Here is a 27,303-nt window from a genome sequence, read left to right on the forward strand (position 1 = left end):
CAGGTGGGCCCACTCGGTGGACAGCATGGATAAAATACGTTCATCATGGTGGGTCCATGATCGGTGTGGATCTAGTGGCCCACGCCCATCACAAGAGAGAAAGAGAGAAAGAGATCGGTGAGAAGGGGAGAGACCCCGCCACTATGGACCCTCCCTAAACAATACATACATTAGGATGGGTCCCACAAATGTGGGTCATCAAATCATAAATCAAATAAATAAAATCACTCACCTTTGATCTTCTCCTCCTCCTTCCGCTAACGTATCCTAGAGATCCAAAGGAAGAACTTCAACGGTTGAGATTGGGTTTTGAGGGTGGGGATAGGAGATAGGAAGTGGGCCACACAAAGCACTCTCCCCCATGGAAGCCATGGACGTTGGACTCTCATGGGTGTTGTTTGAAAATGGAGAGAGAGAATGAGAGAGAGAGAGAGGTGATGGGAGAGAACTGATGGGAGAGAGGGATGGATGGGTGTACTTGTGTAAGGGAGAGAGTTGACTTTTAATGGTTGCTTTTGCACTTGGGGATGGGATAGAGTAATGGGTGTACTTTGACAAGTGAAGTGATTGATGTGATGGGTTCTATAGGGATTGTAATGCGCAACATTTTTCCTCTAATTGAACGCGGGCCCACATCTCCTGCCTCGGGTATCACCTCTGTGTGTAATATGCGGCATCAGAACCGCGACAACGGCGCGGTCGCTAAGGTACAAGTCTCATGTTGAGCCAACTCTGGAATATAGGACACGACTCAAGGTTACACACAACTATAGATAATAGATCGTGGGTCACCGAAATTCAACCGGGAGGACCGTGAAAGCCTACAGAATAGTACGAGCTAGGATACGGGCATCACAAATCTCATAAACAAACCTAAAAGAATCATGAAGATTAGAAGGGATTCCATCATCCAACCATGCCCAAGGGATGATGGTGAACAACAGGATTTCCTAATTTCACAATCTCAATATAATTAAAGAAGATATTTAAAGCTATCGCAAATTTACTGTAATTTGAGTCACAATAAACCATTAAAAACTAAAAGTATTTCTTAAGAATTAAACTAGAATCAAAGAGAGTTCAACATAAACATGAGTCCAAGAATAGAAAACATCCCATCATGCTACAAACTTCACCTCTTAGTCCCAGCTAAGAGGTTTAGCCAACCATAGACATGATTGGAACTAAAGCCATAGAAGAAAGCATGAAAAACTAAGGAAGAATGAAGAAAAACACTTGGTGACGACTCTCCGCCCTTATGCTTCACTCCTCCAAACCCTAAATTGATTAGATCAGTCCCTAGGGATGCCCTGGGGACTCCTATTTATAGTTATGCAACACCTCCTTTCACACCTCTTTGGAAAAATTTAGAAACTGCCTCAAATTTATACATTCAACGTAACTCTATGTAACTTCACATGATTCGTTCAATGACATCGAAGGTGTCTTTTCTACATGATTTTTCCATACTTTTATAGCTTCATCTAGACTCTGTAACCTTCCATGTCAATGAACCTACCTTCGATGTCATCGAGGATTGCTTCGAGTAATCGAAAATGGTGCCCAATATGTCCAGCGAGTTTTGCCGAAATTTAGAGAAAATTCGATGTCATCGAGCAAGTCTTTGATGTCATTGAGTCATCAAACAAGTTCTCGAGTCATCGAAAAAAGTTTTCAATTTGTCCAATGTAACGCCCTGAAATTCGGGGGTCGAGCATAACTCAGCTCCCGAGTTCCAAAACATCACTTATGCAACATATTTAATGATGAATGTATGTTGACTGTATTAGTGCATAAAACATGGAATAGATTAAGCCAAAACACAGATATGATTCAGGGATAAGTGAATAAAGCAAGCGGAAGACTTATAGTAAAATATGTGTACAAGTGTAAATCCCTGAATTACATATATAAGCCAGATCGTGTAAAAGTGTTATTTAACAAAATTATAAGTATCAAATTACATCATTTCAGTCCCCAGAAATATCCCAGAAATCCCACGCATCAAACCGAGGCTCGCTAGAACCCGTCTGAAAACTGCATATAGGAGAAGGCAGCCTCGTCGTCATCCAGCTCCCGCTCTGCCTCAGACGTCGCATCCACATCTGCAACATCAGGGCCTAAGACAGAGTCTGGTGGGTGTGTAACACCGCCCCAGAAACGTGGGAGTGAGTGATCAACTCAGTGGAACAATAAGGCACTGGTTAACATGTTATCAGTTCAATCAAACAGTAATGATAAAGCAGGATAAGTAATTAAATCCTAAGTACTCTTGTTAATGCAAGGATGAATGCAATATGATGCGTGCCCTCACGCGTACACCCTCAGCATCTTCATCTTACGTTACGCATGACATCGCCTCAAAGTGCGCCACATCTACAAAGCACATGCAAATGCGGTGCATGGATATGATTACCAAGTTGTTATTAGTCCATTTCACACAACAGGATTGGGAAGCTAAGATACCTTCCTCATATCACCATCCAAACAGTGATCCATACTAGGGTCCTCAATCCTAGATATCTCATACGATCATATAGTTGAGGTCGTAGCAAAGGGCTCGTCACCAATCAATGCACGCCTTTCATGCCCTTACTACCACAGATCGGCTCGTCACCTCCTTGCGGTATCCAGGTATGCTCGAGGTCACTACAAAGGGCTCGTCACCAATCAATGTAGGCCGACAGCACGAATATAGTGTCCCATACCACCATAATCGGCTCACGAGTTTAGTTGCTCACTGGTCACTATGGGGAGGCTCGTCACCCCAACGTAGGCCGACAGCTCGACCACGGTGTCCCATACCACCATGTCCGGCTCATGAGTCTTAGCGGATCAGGTACCATGGTTATTAGGATTTCACTGGTAAGTTCGGTACCCTAGATTCAAGCAGTAGCGTCCATACATGGTTAACATACATCGGACAATCGGGTTACTTGACGAACTCGACTAGCACGAGCGCACGTTGAATTGAACAACATAGAGTGCGCAAACACTCCGCGTGGCCAAACCACTGCCGCCAACTCTAATACGGCTCGGGTTCGTCTAATACGTCCTACGTGGCGAAAGCACTCTCAACCACGAATATAGGGTCAATTACCGATCTCCTGGACTAAGGCATAGTCCCAAATATCCTACACTACTACAGATATTCATATGGAATGTAAAACAGTAATGGAACAATAACTCAAATCATGGCACAAACGCATCTGAAGAATATCAACTTAACATAAATGTAAGCATAGGAGATGCTTGAATTTAAATAACTTGGAATGTAACTGCATAAAGGAAATCATGCGCATCAATAGGAGTATTGAGAATCATTTCTCAACGCCCACATTTAGTGTGATAAGTTACCCTTAGATCATTCATGCATTTCTACAAACACTTAGCATACGTGGAACAACATACATGACGTATGTTGAAATACATGCACTTAGACAATTCCTTTTACCAAGGAGTTGTCATACATGCATCTAGCATACATACATGACAATTAATCATGGCAAACACAAGTGCATATTTTATACGTATACGGTACTTTATAAATACACTTAGAATACACAAATCTCAATATAGCACATGCATGTCAGGAAAGCGATGTAAACACAACATTTGGCATGTGAAATGTCATCCATAACAAGAATAAATCACTAACTGGGATTGAAAGCCTTGAAAACCATAACCTATACACTTAAAGTCCGCACCTTAAGTGAAGAAAGAACCGCCGAGCTGATTTAGACGAGTTGTCTTCGTCAACGGCGCTAGAATACCCTAAAATAAGGATAGCAATGAGATACAACAACACCAAGTCTAGTCTAAGCTCTAACACAGGTTAGGGTTAGGTTAACTTACCCCAAAGGAACTCAGAATTGTCAGAGGAACGATTCAAAGTGAAGGTTCGAAGATGAAGAAGAACAAGGAAGAATCAAGATGAATCACCAACCAATCTCTCTCACTAACTCTCTCTTTTCCACTCTCTTTCCAAGCTAGGGTTAGAGAAAATTCGTATGGAAATGAGAGCTAGGGTTTAAGGACTATATATAGGCCTTAAAATGATGGAAATAACCCCAGGGTCAAGGTATACTTAGGTTATAACCAAAGTAAGCCTTTCTCGATCCAACGAAGCACTTCTGGTGAGCCTATAACCACGAAAGGTCGGACTTAAGCTCCTTGACCATGGATCTAGGTCAAGCAGAGTTTTCATACCGACCGGCTCTTCAGATCAGCCGTGGCGGACCACACTCAATTCAACGGTCACGGAAACTCGATCAGGTCCACAAGCACTAGGATATGCCTGGGCCAACCATCCTGATCAGAGGGTGAAATTGGGTCAGAATCCAACGGTCAGAATGCTTAAAATCGTCGCGCAAGCGACACGACTCAGATTTCAATAAAAGCTTAATAAATTCCAACCGTTCTCACACTCTTCACTCCGAGCTCAATCAAATCGACCCAAAACATCAGATCGACTTGATTTTCGAGGTGAAGATCAAGCCCAACTCGGTGACCGCAACAGCCTAAGATCATCGCTATCGGACTTTCGACGCGCGGTCCAGGTCCGATCCAGATCTTCCAAAAATTCCCCAGAACAACTGGATTTAGCGATGGATCCCAGATTTCAGAGTAACGTAGCGCTCACTAATCTACACGTTTAGAGCCATGCAGATACAATTTAAAGTGATTGATGCGAATTTCACAAGCAATCGAGTAAAGCGCTAATTACCCCGAAACAACTACTTAAGGAAAGATAAGCACAAAAATCCCAAGGTCGTTACATCCAATGACTAACTCGATTTTCCTTCATAAATTTAATGTCATCGAACCTTGTTCGATGTCATCGAACGTGTCCTCGATGTCATCGAACGGTGTTTGATGACACGGTAAATGTATATTCTGCACTTGTTCTTTCGGCTTTGTTCCTTCACCGCTTGCTTTTCTTGAATCTTGGGACCTTGAAATCTTCAATCTTTATCTCATAAGATCCTTCTTTACCTTGGTGATCTTTGAGCGTCAAATCCATGCTTTTAGCACTTTTTCCAATCCAAGTTCTTAAATCCACCTTACAACACAAACATGAGTAAAATAAGACATTAAGCGGTATCATGTTCGTAAAACCAAGATATAAATAGGGTTTAATACGCAATATTTAACCCTCAACATTTTTTGGATTCATTTTTAATTGTGTCTTTTTGAGTCTACAAAATACTGAGGACAAATGCTCACAATATTCTTCCTGATTACTTGACTACCAAGTCATCGACATAACATTCTACGTGTTTATGCTTCATATCTTGAAATATATTCTACATTTCCCTCTGATATGTGGGGCCAGCATTCTTGAGGCCAAAAGGCATAACTTTATAATAATAGATTCCAAGAGAAGTCCTGATTTGCTGTCACTTTTTCTTCTTCAGGTGTCATTCGTAGTTGATTATATCCGGCATATCTGTCAATAAATGATATGACAACATATTTTATCGTACTGTCGATTAGCAATTCTGTTATGGGTAACGGGAAATCATCTTTTGGACATGCTTCATTTAAATCTCTTAAATCAATGCATACTCTGATTTGTCTGCTTCTCTTTTTCATCGGGACTATTTGATATCCATTTAGTATATTTGACTTCTCTAATAAAACCGACTTTGATTAGCTTATTTACTTCTTCCTCTATTAAAGGGATGAAATCTGGATGGAATCACCTCTAAGCTTTGTTTAATCAGCTTTTTATCTTTGGAGATATTTAGCCTATACATTGCCATTGATGGTTCCAAGCCTAACATCTCTTTATATGTCCAACCAAGCACATTTTTTTTTCTTTCAACAATTTAATACATTGATCAGTTTCCTGTTTGGGCAAACCAACATTTATGAACGTGTGTCGCAGTTCTTCTTCTGTTCCCAAATTTATTTCTCGCAAAGCATTGACTATCGGTTACCCCCCTTCTTCTATATGTTTTGGAGCTATTTACGAATGCTTGATTATTTCAAAGTTTGTTTCTTGGCTAACCATTGTGTCACGCCCCAAACTCGGAAACCAGGCTCACAAAATTCCTGATCGCAGAATCCGGTATCGAGAGCCTCTGTAGTACCCCATTATCGGCTCCTGGCACCCATATACCAGGTTCCTGGTCCTGGGATCGTACAAGGAGGATTTTCAACATAAATTTGTTTTATAAGAAGCATAACTCACAAATAATAACCACGACATCACCACATATCCACTATAATAAACAAAAAACTTTTGAGTACAGTGCATAAAGGAAAATACAAGATAAATATCAAAAACTCAGCGGTATGCTCCCGCCTCAGTGCTGCTGCAGCGTCCTAGCATCACGTGCATGCAACGATCATGTATAATCTTATAGAAAGCTTAGAGGGTGGTGTAAGTGTGTGTGGAAGGTAAGTGCTAAGTATGCAATATCATAGTAATGCGAAAACCTATTGGAAAGTCCATGAATGCTATCAGCGGTACCAAGGCTATGCGATGCAAGGCGCACATGGGCAATATCATATGTGAGATGCAACTTAAGCATACCAATCCTCATCTTAATCTACATAACAATATGACTCATCTATGTAATATCACCGGGGTCTAATACACTCCATACCAGCTCGCCGCCCCATCTAAGCTCACAACTGGGCAAGTGGAAGAGGTCTCACTATCCACCTACCAATACCAGCTCGGTTTGTCGATAGCGAACCCATTCCTCAAGCTAGGTCAGACTCAACCAAATCATTATCCCCTCCCTCGAGCGGTAAGGCCACACCCCCTTCCAACCAACTATGACACTGTGGAAGACACGGCCTACTGGTATATGGCCCTCGTGCGCTCATATATCCACTCGGTCTCGACGTTGGAGCATCCTGCTGGTACCATAAGGGTTTAAGGACTTTCACCTAGGGACATCTATGGCCCCCAATGCTAGTAACAAGTATTTTTGATATCCAATCCTGTCATCCACACTATGCATGAGGAAGCTTCGACCCTGATGTCGTTAGGGCATACAGTAATCATGCCACATAAATGCGAGAAGCATAAGTCACACTATCTAGTTATGTAGCAATCCTACATGTACCACGTGCTCATGTAGGGCAACTCTGTCTCTCAGGGAATCCCATAATCAATCTGCCCAATGGCATATGTTATGAATAATCACTCCTCATAATAAGCATACAAATGATGCGCATGAGCATGTATCATAATGCTATGCAAACACATACTCGATGCGTATACTAACATAGTTATATTCGATAATCGGCCTATATATAAGGCAGGGTCAATAGAGGGATAGCAGATCTAATTCATAACAAAAAGATCGGTCCTCAACAGTGGATATACCAAATCTGATACCACAGATCCTTCCATCTACGGTGATGATGTACTCTCCTCATATCAAGTATGCGCCTAGATGGCCTACTCATATCAAGAATGGGCCTAGATGGCCTACTCATATTAAGAATGAGCCTAAATAGCCTACTCATATCAAGAATGGGCCTAAGAACAAGGAGCGGGCTTCCTCGCCCGTTCCATCACGTAGCAATCTAAGCTTCCTAAGGGCCCAATAAGCACAAGGTGTGCTCTACAAGGCATGGTGGAAGCATAATCCATAATGGGGGCCCAACAGTTTGGGTTAGCCCACTAAAGCTAGATGGGTAACACTATGGGGGCCCAAATTGATGAGAATGGGCCTAACAATGGTGAAAGTCCCATCATGAAATCTAATTTATAATGGGGCCCATGCCCCAAATACTACTTGGGAAACAAGTGGGTAGCAATCATAACATCTCACACAACATGGTGGGCCTCAAGAAATGGCCCAAAGTCTACATATATCAAAATGGGCTATTTGGGACAGACTATAGCCTAAAAATACCATGGCCAAAGGAAACATACAATACATACATTATGGTGGGCTCACACATCATAATTGGGCCTCACATATACAATGCAATGGGCCATACATCATAATGGGCCTTAGACAAGGGTCTCCTACTAATCACAATGGGCCTCATCACGTGGGCCTCATACACACCATAATGGGCCTCATCACATGGGCCTTATGTACATCATAATGGGCCTCATGAAATAGCTTATGGCCCTCACAATAGTTAGAAAGTAATTGGGCAGCATTCATATTATCTCATACATCATGCTAGGCTTCTTGGGTCAGCCCATGATCTGCATACATCAAGGTGAGCTACATGGGGTAGCCCTTAGCCCAGGAAAATGGTTGAGCAACACATCCATCATGGTGGGCCCCCTTTGGGAAGCCCATAGGCTCGAGAAAATAGTTGGGCAAGGTGTACAATACATACATCATAGTGGCTTACAAAACAGCCCACATAGTCCACCATAATAGATGGGCAACTCATACATTGGAGAGGGCTCTAAGGTTGGACATCCAACCCATCTGGGCCTGCTAGACATCAAGAAATCTGGATAGTCTAGCCCCATAAACACAAATGGAAGGTGGTCCTCTGCACAACATAAATGGGCATCATGGGTGTAAAATATACAACAAGTGAGCTGTACATACCCAACAGGTGGGCCAGATGGATATCCAATTGACGGATGGCCTCGATTAAACACACCATGGTGGACCTGTTGCCACTAGATGACATGGATAAAACACATCCCGGTGAGCCTGCTGCTACTGGTAGCGTGGATAAAAATATCACGGTGGGCCCACTACTACTATGCAACAGATACAACACATACATGTGGTAGGCCCCACTGTCCCACCTGGACAGTGGAGCTGAAGCACATACATCATGTAGGCCCAACAGCCGCTGGATGGCATGGGTGCAACACACATCACAACAGGTCCCACCATCTAGGTCTGAATGATGTGGATGTAATGCATAAATCATGGTGGGGTCCACGTCCTTGGCCTGGACAGCGTGGATAGAACACCTACATCGGGTGAGGTCCAGTCCACGTCTAGGGACTGGACATTATGGGTAAAACACTTACATCTGGTGGGTCCACATGGTGGCCCACCAACATTTGGATCAAACCGATATTTGTGTTTTCTCTCCCGTCTAGGTGGGCCTACCGTGGGATGTCAACAAGGTGGGCCCCCACAAGTGGACGGCGCGGATATACTACATAAATTATGGTGAGGGCCATGGATCAAGTTGATATTGGGTGTTTTCCTATCAACTAGGCCTACATGGTTTATCCAGCCATGTAGGCCCAATCTGGGTAGCAAGATGGGCCCTATTACTGGATGGTGGGTGTCCCACTGTTTGGACAGCTAGGGTAAGATACATACATCATTAGGTGGGCCACACATTAATATGGAAAGGGAGAGAGAGAGAGAGGGAGAGATAAAGAGAGAGAGAGAGAGAGATCCACGGACATGGGAGGGGGGCTCCACCACTACGAGCCCCTCCAAACAATACAAACCATACATCCATGGGTTCCATGCATGCATGGACCCTACATCTGAAAATCTGAGGTGGAGATACCATCCCCATCATGAAATCTAGGGTCTAGATGATCTATCAATGGCATGAATTCAAATAAAACATCATGATGGGGTCCATGGAGAATGGCCCCATCATGGCTTATGCATGCAACAAGGGTGGGCCATTGGCTACACTTAAGGGGTCAAGTAGGATCTCCACCATTGATTGGTGGGTCATACATGTTCGCATGTAAGAAAAATCATAGATCTAAGGAAGAAAATAAAAGATCTACTCCTAGGAATGGCACCCACCTCAAATCTCCTTCTTCTTCTTCCACCCTTGGGTTATAATGCTTCAAAGGAAGGTGTTTTAATGGTGGTGATGGGTCATGGATGGTTGGATTAGGAGGAATAAGCTTGTAAGAGGGCTGGATTTTTGAGATGGGTTTCTCTCTAATGGTGGGACGTCCAAGCTCCTCTCTAGCTAGGAATGAGGAAGAAAGGGAGGGAAAGAGAGATATAAGAGTGGAATGATTGCTTATGTAAGAGCATCATTACATGTGTTAAAGGTGTAAGAGCATGGGGAAAAGAAAGACCATGCTTGGAATGATTACATGTAAGAGGCATGGGTAGTGATGTCACCCTAAGCTAGCTAGGATGATATCATCATCATGATTGCTCTAGGGAAATGCACTTTATCTGGAGATCCACGGCCCCGCAACATTAGGTTCACAGCCAGGATAATGCTTGGACCATATCTCTCAATCTAAGCATTGTATTGGCACATGAGACGCGACGTTAGAACTGTGGCAATGATGCGGTCACAATGACATAGGTCTGGGGTTGAGCTTACTTGGGTTTATAGGATGCGACTTAAGGTCATGCCCAAATACTATTTACAGGTCGCGGGTTACCAAAATTTGATAGGGAGGATCGTGGGATCCTAAGGAATGGAATAGTACTAGGCCACAGGCCTGATTGCTCTCCCCTTCTAATAAAAATTTTACCTTCAAAACAAGAAGGAAGAGAAAACATGGCATCACATATATAAATATATCAAGGATAGGATACAAGGCATCGCATAAACATATATATCAAAACATATTACAAGGCACAATCAAACAATAAAAAGATGGGGATAACGCTCTCTAATCTCAGTCTCATGCTCCCAAGACGCCTCCTCAACACTATGGTGACCCCATTGCACTTTCACCAAAGGAATGACCTTGGTCCGAAGGACCTGCTCCTTCCAATCAAGGATGCGAACTGGTTGCTCAATATACGAAGCATCCTCATGGACCTCAAGTGGGTACCAATCAATCACAGGAATGGCCTTTGACCCACACTTCTGAAGCATAAAAACATGAAAAATGTTGTGGATGCCAGACAACTCAGGTGGTAAGGCGAGCCTATAGGTCACGGCGCCAACGCACCCAGTGATCTCAAAAGGTCTAATAAATCTTAGGGCGAGCTTGCCCCTCACTCCAAATCGAACTAGACCCTTCATGGGTGAGACCTTGAGATACACTCAGTCCCCAACTAAAACTCCAAGGGACGACACTGATGATAAGCAAAATTCTTCTGTTGGCTCTAAGCTGTGTGCATCCTCTGCCTGATGATATCAATGACCTTTGATGTCTTCTGTATGAGCTCGAGACCTATGAGACGGTACTCTCCAACCTTAGCCCAACAATTAGGAGTTATGCCAATAGTTTCCTGATAGCTGTTACTATATGCTAACTCAGCCAGGTGCAAATGCCCATCCCAGCTACATAAGAAGTCAATCACGTAGGCCCGAAGCATATCCTTAAGAATCTGGTTGACCCTCTCAGTCTGCCCATTGGTCTGCGGATGATACGCGGTGCTGAACTGTAAGGCAGACCCCATCGCCTTCTGGAAGCTCCTCTAAAATTGAGATGTGAACCTCGGGTCTCGGTCGAAAATGATGGAGACTGGAACACCGTGCAGTCTCACAATCTCGTCAATAAATAATCTGGCAAGCCAATTTAAAGGCTAAGTCACACGAATCGTGAGAAAATGTGATGACTTCGTCAGATGATCCACAATAACCTAGATGGCGTAATAAAATCTGTGGATATGTTCTCCCACTTCCACATCGGGACGCTCAATGGTTGCAATGGACCTGGGGGTGATGATCGACCTTGACAAGCTGGCAAGTTCACGCTCGGCCACAAAACTGGTAATCTAGTGCTTCATCCCTGCTCAAAAATATTGTTGCCTCATATCGCGGTACATTTTTATCGAGCCAGGGTGGATAGAAAACCTCGATCGATGTGCCTCGGTTAGAAGATCTATGTGCAACTCTGGAATATCCGGGACACATAATCAGACTCTTAAGTGAATTCCATCATCAGAACCAATCCACCAATCTGACTAACTCTCAGATGTCGCCTCTGCTTGATAATTCTGAAGTCACTCATCTGACTGCTGAGCCTCGATCACCCTTATGACAAGAGAGGATTGAATCGACAAGCTCGATAACTGAACGATAGAAGACTGCAAGTCAAACTCGAAGTCATATGCTGCAATATCCTCAAGCATCTTCCACTCATGAATCATCATATGTACCACCAAACCTCATGGCTGATGGCTAAGGGCATTCGCCACCACATTCACATTACTTAGGTGGTACTAAAGATTAAAATCATAGTCCTTCAGGAGCTCCATCAAACGTCTCTGCTGGATATTCAACTCGAACCCTGAGAAAAGATACTTTAAGCACTTGTGGTCAGAGAAGAGCTCGAACCTGAACCCATAGAGATAGTGCCTCTACACCTTCAGTGCGATGATGACTATTGTCAACTCTAAATCATGCATGGGGTAGTTCAGCTCATCGACCTTGAGTTAGCAAGACGCATAAGATACTGGCTTCCCGTACTGCATCAGGACATCACCCAAGCCAACATGTGAGGCATCGGTAAACACCACAAATCCTTCGCTCCTAGAGGGAAGAGTGAGGACAGGAGCGGACGTGAGGTAGTCCTTCAGATCAATAAATGTTCGCTCACTAGCGTCACTTCACACAAACTCTACGCCCTTCCTGGTCAACCTGGTCAATAGTGCTGCGATACAAGAGAATACCTCAATAAAGCGTCGATAATATCCCGCCAAACCAAGAAAACTGCAGATCTCAGATGTGTTCGTGGGTTGGCCCCAACTGGAATCACCACGTGACCGACGAACTTCACCTCCTCCTATCAAAACTCACACTTCTCTAGCTTTGCATAGAGCTAATGGGTATGAAGGGTCTGCAACGCAATATCCAGATGCTGCTCATAGTCCTCATAAGTTATTAAATAGATCAAAATGTCATCGATGAAGACCACAAAAAATTGATCGAGAGAAGGATGGAAGACCTCATTCATTAACTGCATGAATACGGTGGGTGCATTGGTCAGTTTGAAGGATATGACCTAAACCTCAAAGTGACCATAGCGCGTCTTGAAGGCTGTCTTTGAGATGTCCTCCTCTCGGACCCGAATCTGATGGTAACTGAACCATAGGTCAATCTTCGAAAAGAATTGTGCACCCTTTAGCTGATCAAATAAATCATCGATCCTCAGGAGCAGATACTTGTTCTTGATCGTGACTCGGTTGAGCTCGCGGTAATCCACGCAGAGCCTCAACGAGCCATCCTTCTACCTGATGAATAGTACCGGCACTCCCCACAGTGAACTACTCAAACAGATGAAACCTAGCTCACGCAACTCATCCAACTGCTACTGCAGCTCCCACGACTCCATCGGTGCCATACGATACGGGGCCTTCGAGATAGTCGTGGTACCAGGCACAAAATCAATCTAAAACTCAATATGTCGGTGTGACGGCAACCTTGAGATCTCCTAGAATACATTGGGTAAATCACAAACAACTGGCAACTAATTAATGCTCATTGCTACGGGCTCCTCTACGATACAGGACATCAAATAAGATAGCGGCTCTCCTCTAAGCTCAGTTACGAACTAGAACTATGGTAAGTGTTGATGGTCAAATATTGCATATTAGATCCCGTCTTTACTTGGTTTTATGAATATGATAATGCTTAATGTTTTATTTTAATCATGTTTGTGTTGCAAGGTGAATTCAAGAGCTTGGATTGAAAAGGATGTTAAAAGCATGGATTTAACACTCAAGAATCACCAAAGCCAAGAATGGATCTGATGAAACCAAGAATGAATAATGCATATACTAAAGATCCAAGAAAACCAAGTCCAAAATGAAGAAAATCAGAGTTTTGAAGTGAAATTTGGTGATCCTTGACTAGTCCTGGCTATGCACAACTAGTCCTGGACTCTGCATGACTAGTCGAAGGTCAACCAGTCGAAGGTGTCCCAAGTCGAACTCTAACACGTAAAACCTCAAAATCCCCATCCTGCTCGACCAGTCAAAGGAGACCCTCGATCGGTTGAAGACGACCCACGACTAGTCGAGGGTTATGCAAAAATTGTACGGGCTACGTAAATTTGAGACAGTTTTCAAAAATTTCCACTCGGTGTGAATGTCTAAGGCCTAAAACTATAAATAGAGGTCCCTAGGGCATCCCTAGGCATCTTCTAGGGTTTGGGAAGTGGAGAAAAAGAGTGGAGCCACCATCCAGGAGTTCTTCTTCTTCTTCTTTAGTTGGTCTTTTTATTTTGTTTAATAGTCTTTAGTTCAATCATATCTATGGTTGGCTAAACCTCTTAGCGATGGATAAGAGGTGAAGCTTGTAGCGTGATTGGGATGTTTGCTTTGTTTTGATTCATGTTTTGTTGAACTCTTTTGGATTATAGTTTGATTATAAAGGAATATTTTTAGTTTTTAATGGTTTGTTATGACAAATTACAATAGATCTATGATAGCTTGAGATATCTTCTTTCTTGAATTGAGATTGTGAAATTAGTTAGTCCTGTTGTTCACTATCATCCCTTGGGCATGGTAGGGTGATGAAATCCTTCCTAACTTTCACAATTCTCTTATGATTGGTTGTGGGATTGGTAAATCTTATTGTTTGCCTTGTCTCTTGTGCATGGTTTGGTGATGGAATCACTTCCAAATCTTCACCACTCTCATCCATTGATGATTAGATCGATGAGAAGTTCAGAGATCTGACAAATCTCTTCTTACCAATTAGATAGGAGAGGACTCTGATTCCAGATGTGTCCTTCTGTCCTTGAATCATGCAAGGTGGCTTCCCAATTGTTACAAGTGGATCCTTATCACCCTAGTTACCACCTTTATTTTCATTAGTTTTAATTACTTTAACACAATTACACTCTCAAATATTTCAGAGTAGGTTTTCTTCTTCTCCTAGTTCTTCTTCTAGTTGCTTTCAGAATACACACGAGATTAGTCCTTGTGGTTTCGACCTCGGTCTCACCGAGATTATTACTACATCGCAACCCTACACTTGGGGTTGTGAACATCAAGCCGCGTATACAAAATGTAACAGTCCTCGTGGAACAGTCCAAAATGACGTGGTACTCGGTGAGCCAATCCATACCCAGGATGATGTCAAACTTTGACATCGGCAGCACGAACAAGTTGGCAGGCAAGAAAGTCTCCCCCACCAATAGGAGGCAGGACGAACAGAATCAACCTACACTACGCTCTTCCCCAAGGGCGTCGACACTAACAACCCCTCACGAGCAGACTCTATCGGTAACCCGGTTGAACGGCAGAAGTCTTCGGACATAAAAGAATGAGATGCACCAGAATCAAACAGAACCCGAGCAATGCAAGCAAAAACTGGAAGAATACCCTCACCCAGGCCTGCATGGTCTGTCTAGCCATACAGGCCCAATCTGGGCAGCAAGATGGGCCCTATTGCTAGATGGTGAGTGTCCCATTATTTGGACAGTTAGGGTAAGATACATAAATCATTAGGTGGGCTACACATTAATAGATTCTTTGAACTTGACTTGACATGCAATCTTTTTAACATGACTGAAAACAACTTGTTTCTTTCAGTGTATGGTATCAGCATTATATAATTCGACGGTAGAATTTCCAATTGTTCAGGTGATAGCAACGTCAGGGGAGGCTACCCAGGTTGTCTCAAGTGTTTCGGCTCGAAGTAAAATTTCTTTTTCATTTTCACTTTCCCGGAAAATTCTATTCTCGCAACTTTGTTCTCTATTTCCTTTGCTTGACTATCTTTTATAACCACATTTCTCTCATCTTTCTTCTTGTCTTCCACCGTGAATCCATCATAGTAGCTTGCATCTGCAAAGAAAGATTTTGCTTCTGTATATGGTTTTGCGGCGACCAACACTTTATGCTGAATTCCATCTCTACAGTATTTGGAGCACTGATGTAAAGTAGACAATATAATGTCATATTGATGCATCCAGGGCCTTCCTAGGAGGAGTGTAACACCTTGAAATTCGGGGGTCGAGCATAACTCAGCTCCCGAGTTCCAAAACATCACTTATGCAACATATTTAATGATGGATGTATGTTGACTGTATTAGTGCATAAAACATGGAATAGATTAAGCCAAAATACAGATACGATTCAGGGATAAGTGAATAAAACAAGCGGAAGACTTATAGAAAAATATGTGTATAAGTGTAAATCCCTGAAGTATGTATACAAGCCAAATTGTATGAAAGTGTTATTTAACAAAATTATAAGTATCAAGTAACATCATTTAAGTCCCAAAAATAATCCCATAATCCCGCTCATCAGACCAAGGCTCGCTAGAACCCATCTGAAAACTGCATATAAGAGAAGGCGGCCTCATCATCATCCATCTCCCGCTCTGCCTCAGAAGTCGCATCAACATCTGCAACATCAGAACCTAAGACAGAGTCTGGTAGGTGTTTAACACCGCCCCAGAAACGTGGGAGTGAGTGATCAACTCAGTGGAACAATAAGGCACTGGTTAACATGTTATCAGTTCAATCAAACAGTAATGATAAAGCAGAACAATTAAATAAATCCTAAGTACTCTTGTTAATGCAAGGATGTAAGCGAAATGATGCGTGCCCTCACGCGTACACCCTCAGCGTCTTCATCTTACGTTACGCATGACATCGCCTCAAAGTGCGCCACATCTACAAAGCACATGCAAATGCGGTGCATGGATATGATTACCAAGTTGTTATTAGTCCATTTCATACAGCAGGATTGGGAAGCTAAGATACCTTCCTCATTTCACCATCCAAACAGTGATCCATACTAGGGTCGTCAATCCTAGACATCTCATAGGATCATATGTTTGAGGTCATAGCAAAGGGCTCGTCACCAATCAATGCACGCCTTTTATGCCTTTACTACCACAGTTCGGCTCGTCACCTCCTTGCGGTATCCAAGTATGCTCGAGGTCACTACAAAGGGCTCGTCACCAATCAATGTAGGCCGACAGCACGAATATAGTGTCCCATACCACCATAATCGGTTCACGAGTATGGTTGCTCACTGGTCACTACGGGGAGGCTCGTCACCTCAGCGTAGGCCGACACTCGAACACGGTGTCCCATCCCACCATGTCCGGCTCATGAGTCTTAACGGATCAAGGTACCATGGTTATTAGAATTTCACTGGTAAGTTCGGTACCCAAGATTCAAGCAGTAGTGTCCATACATGGTGAACACACATCAGACAATCAGGTTACCTGACGAACTCGACTAGCACGAGCGCACGTTGAATTGAGCAACATAGAGTGTGCAAACACTCCGCGTGGCCAAACCACTGCCGACAACTCTAATACGGCTCGGGTTCGTCTAATACGTCCTACGTGGCGAAAGCAATCTCAACCACGAACATAGGGTCGATTACCGATTTCCTGGACTAATGCATAGTCTCAAACACATTACACTACTACAGATGTTCATATTGAACGTCAAACAGTAAAGGAACAATAACTCAAATCATGGTACTTAGACATTTGAAGAATCTCAACTTAACATAAATGTAAGTATATGAAATACTTGAATTTAAATAACATGGAATGTAGCTTGCATAAAGGAAATCATGCACATCAATAGGAGTATTGAGAATCACTTCTCAACGCCCGAAATTAGTGTAATAAGTTACACTTTAGAACATTCATACATTTCTACAAACACTTAGCATACATGGAACAACATACATGACGTATGTTGTAATACATGCATTTCGACAATTCCTTTTACCAAGGAGTTGTCATATGTGCATCTAGCATACATACATGACAAATAATCATGGCAAACACAAGTGCATAATTTATACGTATACGGTACTTTATAAATACACATAGAATACACAAATCTCAATATAACGCATGCATATCAGGAAAGCAACGTAAACACAACATTTGGCATGTGAAATCTCATCCATAACAAGAATAAATCACTAACTGGCATTGAAAGCCTTGAAAAACATAACCTATACACTTAAAGTCCGCACCTTAAGCAAGGAAAGAAACACCGAACTGATTTAGACGAGTTGTCTTCGTCAACGGCAATAGAATACCCTAAAACAAGGATAGAAATGAGATACAACAACACCAAGACTAATCTAAGCTCTAACACAGGTTAGGGTTAGGTTAACTTACCCCAAGATGAACTCAGAACCATCAGAATAACGATTCAAAGTGAAGGTTCGAAGATGAAGAAGAACAAGGAAGAATCCAAGATGATTCACCAACTTATCTCTCTCACTTTCTCTCTCTTTTCCACTCTCTTTCCAAGCTAGGGTTAGAGAAAATTCGTATGGAAAAGAGAGCTAGGGTTTAAGGACTATAAATAGGCCTTAAATTGATGAAAATAACCCCAGTGTCAAGTTATACTTAGGGTATAACCAAAACCTGCCTCTTACGATCCAACGAAGCACTTCTGGTGGGCCTATAACCACGAAAGGTCGGACTTAAGCTCATTGACCATGGATCTAGGTCAGGCTGAGTTTTCGTACCGACCAGCTCTTTAGATCAGCCGTGGCGGACCACACTCAATTCAACAGTCACGGAATCTCGATCAGGTCCACAAGCACTAGGATATGCCTGGGCCACCTTCCCTGATCAGAGGGTGAAATTGGGTCAGAATCCAACGGTCAGTAGCTTAAAATCGTCGCGGAAGCGACACGACTCAGATTTCATAAAAACTTATTAAATTTCAACCGTTCTCACATTCTCCACTCCGAACTCAATCAAATCGACCCAGAACATCACATGGACTTGATTTTCGAGGTGATGGTCAAGCCCAACTTGGTGACCTCAACAGCCTAAGATCATCGCTATCGGACTTTCGACGCGCGGTCCAGGTCCGATCCAGATCTTCTAAAAATTCCCCAGAACAACTGGATTTAGCGATGGATCCCAGATTTCAGAGTAACGTAGCGCTAACTAATCTACAAGTTTTGAGCCATGCAGATACAATTTAAAGTGATTGATGCAAATTTCACAAGCAATCGAGTATAGCGCTAATTACCTAAAAAACAACTACTTAAGGAAAGATTAACACAAAATTTCCAAGGTCGTTACAATCTACCCCCCTTAAAGAAAATTTCGTCCTCGAAATTCATACCTTCATATAATCCTCAAGGATCAGAGGGTAGGTCTTTCTGACCTCAGCTTCAGATTCCCAAGTAGCCTCTTCCACACCATGATGCGTCCATAGCACCTTCATAAGAGGGATAACCTTGCTACGCAACACCTGCTCCTTCCTGTCGAGAATATGCGTCGGTCGCAGTACATAAGTGGCATCCTCACTCAACTGCACTTGCTCCCAACTGATAATATGCGAAGGATCAGGAACGTACTTCTTCAGCATAGAAACATGAAATACGTTATGCACGCCCGCAAGAGGTGTGGGCAAAGCAAGGCGGTATGCTACCGCTCCCACTCGATCCAGAACTTGAAATGGACTAATAAATCTCGGCGTCAGCTTTCCCTTCTTACCAAACCACAGAACTCCCTTCATAGGAGAGACCTTCAGAAAAACATGGTCTCCCACCTCAAACTCAAGTGGTCGATGCCTCGTATCAGCATAACTCTTCTACTTGCTCTGCGCTGTCAGAAGTCGACGTCGAATGACGTCAACCTTCTCTGAAGTCACCTGCACCAACTCCGGGCCAAGCAAACTATGCTCACCAATTTCTACCCAATAACGTGGTGCTCTGCACGGGCGACCATACAACGCCTCATAGGGAGCCATGCCGATACTCGCCTGGAAACTATTGTTATATGCGAACTCTGCATACTGAAGACAAATATCCCAACTGTCCTTGAAATCCAAAACACAAGCTCGCAACATATCTTCCAGGACTTGATTCACGCGCTCCGTTTGCCCATCTGTTTGCGGATGAAACACGGTGCTGAACTTCAGTTTCACACCCATCGCTTCCTAGATACGAGTCCAAAAGATAGATGTAAAATGCGTCTCTATCAGACACAATCTCCAGGGGAACTCCATGCAGACGCACTATCTCCTTGATATACAACCTAGCCAACTCGTCTGCAGAGTAAGTGACTCTGATCGGTAAGAAATGCGCTGACTTCGTTAATCAATCGACGATCACCCAAATAAAGTTAAATCCCTTCCTCGTCCTCGGCAACCCATAAATAAAATCCATAGAGATGAAATCCCACTTCCATTCAGCTATGGGCATGGGCTACAACAACCCAGGAGGTCGGCGATGCTCTGCCTTGACCTGCTGGCACGTGAGACAACGAGAAATAAATTCAACAATCTGAACCTTCATATTGTCCCACCAATAAGACCTCTTCATATCCTGATACATCTTCGTGCTACTTGGATGCATCGCAAGTTTAGAACTATAGGCTAACTCGAGAACCTCCCGTCTCAAGTCAGGGATGTCAGGAACACATAACCGGCCATGAAAACGTAGGCCCCCATCAGAACTAACACTCCAGTCGGAGTTCTCATCTGTACCAACCCGCTGCCTCATCTTCACCAAAAGCTCATCATCTGCCTGAGCTACAACGATCCTCTCATCGATAAGGGGCTGTACACGAATGTGTGCGATAACCTCATACGGCTCAACCATCGTAAGCTTCTGCTCAAAATCACGCACGAACTCTAACATATCCCACTCTGCTATCATCAGCGGAGCCGCAAACTCAATAGCCTTCTTGCGACTCAACGCATTTGCCACAAGGTTCGCCTTACCCGGATGGTAAGAAACATCGAACTTGAAGTCCTTCAATATTTCCATCCATCTGCACTGCCTCATATTCAAATCACGCTGCGTGAAAATATACTTAAGGCTCTTGTGGTCGCAAAAGAGCTCGAACTCCTCACCATAGAGGTAATGTCTCCAAAGCTTTAATGCGAAAATGACAGCTGCTAACTCCAGGTCGTGCGTAGGGTAATTCTCTTCATGTTTCCTCAACTGACGCGAAGCATAAGCAATCACCCTGTCCTTCTGCATAAGGACACAACCCAGGCCAACGCGAGAGGCGTCAGTATATATAATATACTTAACCCCTTGCTGTGGCAATACTAGCACAGGGGCGGACGTCAACTTGTCCTTCAGCTCTTGAAAAGCTAACTCCGCCTGCTCATTCCAAGCAAACTTCAAATCTTTCCGTGTCAGCTGCGACAACGGTCTGGCAATCGTCGAGAAGTCCTGAATAAAGCGTCGATAATAGCCTGCAAGACCCAGAAAACTCCTTACCTCAGTAACTGAACCAGGCTGCTTCCAGTCCTGCACTGCAGCTACCTTGGCAAGGTCGACGGCTATTCCTTCCTTGGACACCACATGTCCCAAGAACTTGACTTCCTCTTTCCAGAAATCACACTTCTTGAACTGTGCGAAAAGCTGATGCTTCCTAAGAGAATCCAAAACCGCTCTTAAGTGCTCCTCGTGCTCTGCCCGACTAGCCGAATATATCAAGATGTCATCGATAAAGACAATGATGAATCGGAACAAGAATGACCGAAACACCCTGTTCATCATATCCATGAACACGGCCGGTGCGTTCGTCAGACCGAACGACATCACAAGGAACTCATAATGACCGAAGCTGGTCCTGAAAGTGGTCTTCTACACGTCCCCATCCTTGACACGCAACTGATGATACCCTGACTGCAGATCAACCTTCAAAAAGTACCGTGCCCCCTTCAACTGATCAAACAGATCATCAATCCTGGGCAAAGGGTACTTATTCTTCACAGTTACTAAATTCAACCTGCGATAATCAATACACAATCACAAGGAACCATCCTTCTTCTTCACAAACAGAACAGGTGCTCCCCAAGGAGACACACTAGGCCGAATAAAACCCAATTCCAGCAAACCATCTATCTGCTTCCTCAACTCCTCCATTTCCCTCGGAGGCATACGATAGGTGGGTAAAGAAATGGGCGCTGCACCAGGCATAAGATCGATAGCAAAATCAATCTCACGCAGAGGAGGTAATCCAGGAATCGACTCAAACACATCTTCAAACTCCTAAACTACCGGCGTACTAACCAACGCCGATTCGGCCGAACTCTCCAACAGAGAAGAATAAAAATCAATACAAAGAGGGTAACTGACCTGAACTGGGAAAGTAACAGTCTCACCCTCAGGTCTATGGATCGTCACTGATCTAGCTTCACAATCAATCTCAGCTCGCATCCTCGTAAGCCAATCCATACCCATAATAACATCGTAGTGATAAAGCGGTGCGACTAACAAATCAACACGGATCGATCCACTTCCCTGATCGACCAAACAATCCATACAACGCTTGCCCAAAGCAGAGGAGATCCCCATAGCGGTAGTAAGCGTCACTCCTTGCATAGGAATAGATCTCAAACCCAAACGCCTAACTACCGCATAAGATATAAGAGAAGTAGTGGACCCTGTATCCACTAACACAGAAACGGGAATACCTTCAATGTGCGTTGTCACCTCGAAGGACCTCGGCACTAAGTAAGACATAGGCACTTCACATGAAAGCACATGAACTCGAGCCTGCTGCTGACGATTCGGCGGAGGAACCATGGGCCGCTGAGGTGGCCTGAAGCTAGGAACTGCAAGTCTGAAGGATGGATGAGCTGGCGCTGATCGAAGAGGAGGAGGAGAAATAACCTGAGGCATCGGACGGCTAACCCTCTGCGGTGGAGTGAAACCACCGGCTCGCATACAGGAGAAGCAAAAACGGTCCAAGTGCCCCACCTTCCCACAATAGGAACATCGAAGATCAGCTCTCATCTGCTGAGCGGGCAGCGCTGAACGCCTCGGAGGAGAATCTGCTCGCGGCCTCTTGCCGAGGAAAGGTGCACCCTGGAAGTCCGGTCTCGGCCTAGGAACCATTGGTGCTCACATGCGGGATGCTCTATCTCCATCCTGCTCTGCTCGTAAGGACATGCTCACCAGCTCCGCATACGAAGAAATGTTAGCACAGCAAATCTTCGATCGGATCTCCGGTCTCAATCCCTTAGAGAAATGCCGCATCCTCATCGGCTGATCACCCAGGATCAAAGGAACAACCGCCCCAACTCAGTAAACCGGTTCTCATACTCCGTCACCGACAACCATCCCTGGCGGAGGCGAAGGAACTCACTCTCCTTCTCATGTCGGTACGTAACCGGGAAATACTTCTCGTGGAAGCGCGACTCAAACGCCTACCATGACCAAACAAAATCCTCCTCGACAGTGCGAAGAACAATGTCCCACCACAGACTGGCCTCCTTCTCAAACATGAAGGTGGCAAGCTCAACCTGCTCAACCTCAGAGTAGTGCAGCGGTCTCAGCATCTTAGAGATGCGGTCTATCCAATACTCAGCCTCCTCAGGTCTATGAGAACCCGCAAATATAGGAGGTCGCAAGCGCTGGAATCGCTCGAAAGTGCCACTGGCACTGGCTCTCCCAGATGGAGGCATAGGTGAAACAGGTGGAGTCGCCTCCACTGACTGAGCAAAGATGCCAGCCATGGAAGAGAGGAACTCCTGCTGCTGGTGTTGGTGCTGCTACTGCTGAATTTGCTGCTGCTGCATCAACAGCATCATCTGCTCAAACCTATCAACAGGCGAAGCAGACGAAGGTGCACGGCTCGACTCAGGAACCGAGGGTGTGACTGGAGGAGCCATAGGTGTCGACCCAACATCGACACGAGATGGACCCGCCTGCGGATCTGACTGGCTATCGCTCAAGGGAGGAACCCCAGCAAGTGACTCAATCAAAGAGAGACGGGCCGAAGACTTCGAACCCTTAAGAGGCATCCCTACATTCAACAGAGGATGCAACCTGTCAGATTCTACATCATATAATCCATCCACACAACAACACAGCACAACTCCAAAGGCAAACAACGTGCATTCCATTAATCAAAATCGTCACAATACAAGTAGTGCAACAATACATGAATCATGACTAGGAAAGCATGAAAACAACAACATCTAACACTTCAAACAACCACAACAACTACAACAACCACAAACAACTACAACAACCACAACACTCCAACAACAAGCCAACAGCAGCTACACACAGAAAGAAAAACACAAACAAAACAAAAGACGGCCACGACGACAGCTACTCGTCAGAATCAGGAGATGGAGGCGGAGCACCCTTATCCTGCAAGCAACACAGGATAGACTTCAGAGTTCGAGTCACCTTCTTAAACTTATGTTTAACAAGGCCTCGAAGATTAACAATATCCTGGCGTAAAACAGCCTGCCCCTCTTCAAGCCATGTAAGACGGGCATCTCTGGCAGTCTGCTCTGCGTCCTGCTCTGGCGCCATAGGAGGAGAGCTATCACTCGAATCTTGTGCCTCATCTCCTTCCTCATCTTGCTCTGTTTCTTCCTCAATCTCTGCACCACCTTCAGCATAACTCTCTTCATCAACTCTCTCAGACTCAGCCTCACCCTCTGAGGCATGCCGACCAGAACCAACCTCCATCAGCTTAAGAGTCCTCAAATTGATATGACGAACAGGAACCGGCTTCTCAGCTCCAACCCTATAGCCAAACTCATGTGCAAGCTTGCAAATGAGGCGGCTAAATGGAAGCGACTCGGTCCTCCTACTCGAACGAGCGATGAGAATAATCTAGCGCAGGACGTACGTCGGCACACACAACTTCGCTTCCTACCCCACCTGATACAGAAAATCCACCATCAGGCGCGTACACTCGCTGCGGTTGCTCCACCTTGGATATACATTGAACGTAAAGATGTGGTGAAGCAAACAGAAGTCGTCCGTCATGTAGGTAGCCAGAAGACTCCTATTCGGCTGCCATTCAACCAGACGACCACACAAGGATCGGGTGCGACGATCCCTCTCGCGCACACTGTTCACATTCTTCTCGCTGGCATGCACTTCACCAAGTGGCACCTTCAGGAGGCGGGATATCAAAGCAACATCGACAATACCCACACGACCGCTACCACAAGGAATCTTGAACTGCAGAGGCTCCAGCGAAGGATCAAGAATATTGGAATAAAAGGCTCGAATAGTGCTAGCATTCGCGCGATACTCGCCTTCGAACAAGGGACCCCAACCAGCCCCTTCTAGACGCTCTAACAAGAAAAACTCAGTAAAGAGCCGCGGATCGACATGAGCCTCAAAAAGGACTCTACGGCCTTCATAGACTCCATGCGACAACTCCACTAACAAGGTCCTACTAACGGGAGCTCAAGGATCAAGGTCCCACTTCGTTTGGAATTCACGAGCGGCGAATGTGCTCGCGGCGGCACCTCTTGGCCTCCGTGTACGGGTTGGGCGGCTCGGCCCGGCTTGATCCACAGGCACTCTCTTCTTCCCCATCCAGGAAAGAAGGGAAGAAATGGAAAAGATGATCATCACAATCTCAAAGAGGGCCATGAGAAATGAGAGAAAGAGAGAAATAGAAAGATGGTGAAGCTTCCACACAACTAATAGCCAAAAAGGGGATGTAAGAGCTCAAATGAGAAGGAAAGAAAGAGAAATCAGCAATGGAAGGGAGGATTTGGAGATGGGGTGATGGGTTTGCACGAAAAATGGAAGAAGAAGAAGATTTAGGAGAGATTTCAGAGGATTTGGAGAGGGTTTTCAAGAAAGGGAGAGCTTGGGAGAGGTGTTTGTGAAGGAATAGGTAAAAGAAAAGGGTTTAAAGTTAAAACCGTGGAGGGGTGGGCCACCTTAGGCCTAGGATGCATCGACTCGCACCGACCCGCCCGACCTGGCCCGCTGGCCGGCGAGCCCTCGCCAAACCAGCGATGGCATCGCCGTTATCTGGACAGTCTGGCAATGCCTCGCCGTTTTGGCGAGGCCCTCCTGGTCCCCCATGGTCCAAAACATGTGGTTCCCCCCTGGGCCCCATAGGAAATGCCCCGATTGGCCCCTTGCATATTTGACGCCTATCGGGCCATTCTGGCAGAAATCTGATTAAAATGGAGATTTCTTGAAGGTTTAAAGGTGAAAAAGGGAAGATAGACCATCTAAACTCATTAATAGAGGGTCTAGGAAAGGTTTCGGGTTGCTGTGTGTGATCAGGTAAGTGTACAGACTCGATCTCGGCGAAGGTTTTCAGGAAACTTTCGCCGATAGAAACTACGGAGCACAAACACAAAATCTATGATAGACCCGCACCCAAATACACTAAAGTGGCGACAATGTGTGGTGTGTGACCATAACCTAGGTCCGATTTAATCCAGATCATGCTCTGATACCAACTTGTAACGCCCTGAAATTCGGGGGTCGAGCATAACTCAGCTCCCGAGTTCCAAAACATCACTTATGCAACATATTTAATGATGGATGTATGTTGATTGTATTAGTGCATAAAACATGGAATAGATTAAGCCAAAACACAGATACGATTTAGGGATAAGTGAATAAAACAAGCGAAAGACTTATAGAAAAATATGTGTATAAGTGTAAATCCCTGAAGTACGTATACAAGCCAAGTCGTATGAAAGTGTTATTTAACAAAATTATAAATATCAAGTTACATCATTTAAGTCCCAAAAATAATCCCATAATCCCGCTCATCAGACCAAGGCTCGCTAGAACCCGTCTGAAAACTGCATATAAGAGAAGGCGGCCTCATCATCATCCATCTCCCGCTCTGCCTCAAAAGTCGCATCAACATCTGCAACATCAGAACCTAAGACAGATTCTGGTGGGTGTTTAACACCGCCCCAGAAACGTGGGAGTGAGTGATCAACTCAGTGGAACAATAAGGCACTGGTTAACATGTTATCAGTTCAATCAAATAGTAATGATAAAGCAGAACAATTAAATAAATCCTAAGTACTCTTATTAATGCAAAGATGTATGTGAAATGATACGTGCCCTCACGCGTACACCCTCAGCGTCTTCATCTTACGTTACGCATGACATCGCCTCAAAGTGCGCCACATCTACAAAGCACATGCAAATGCGGTGCATGGATATGATTACCAAGTTGTTATTAGTCCATTTCATACAACAGGATTGGGAAGCTAAGATACCTTCCTCATTTCACCATCCAAACAGTGATCCATACTAGGGTCGTCAATCCTAGACATCTCATACGATCATATGTTTGAGGTCGTGGCAAAGGGCTCGTCACCAATCAATGCACGCCTTTCATGCCTTTACTACCACAGTTCGGCTCGTCACCTCCTTGCGGTATCCAGGTATGCTCGAGGTTACTACAAAGGGCTCATCACCAATCAATGTAGGCCGATAGCACGAATATAGTGTCCTATACCACCATAATCGGCTCACGAGTATGGTTACTCACTGGTCACTACGGGGAGGCTCGTCACCCCAGCGTAGGCCGACAGCTCGACCACGGTGTCCCATACCACCATGTCCGGCTCATGAGTCTTAGCGGATCAAGGTACCATGGTTATTAGGATTTCACTGGTAAGTTCGGTACCCTAAATTCAAGCAGTAGCGTCCATACATAGTGAACACACATCGGATAATCGGGTTACTTGACGAACTCGACTAGCATGAGCGCACGTTGAATTGAGCGACATAGAGC

Source organism: Magnolia sinica, chromosome 15, assembly GCF_029962835.1.
Source record: "Magnolia sinica isolate HGM2019 chromosome 15, MsV1, whole genome shotgun sequence".
NCBI classification, from domain to species: domain Eukaryota; kingdom Viridiplantae; phylum Streptophyta; class Magnoliopsida; order Magnoliales; family Magnoliaceae; genus Magnolia; species Magnolia sinica.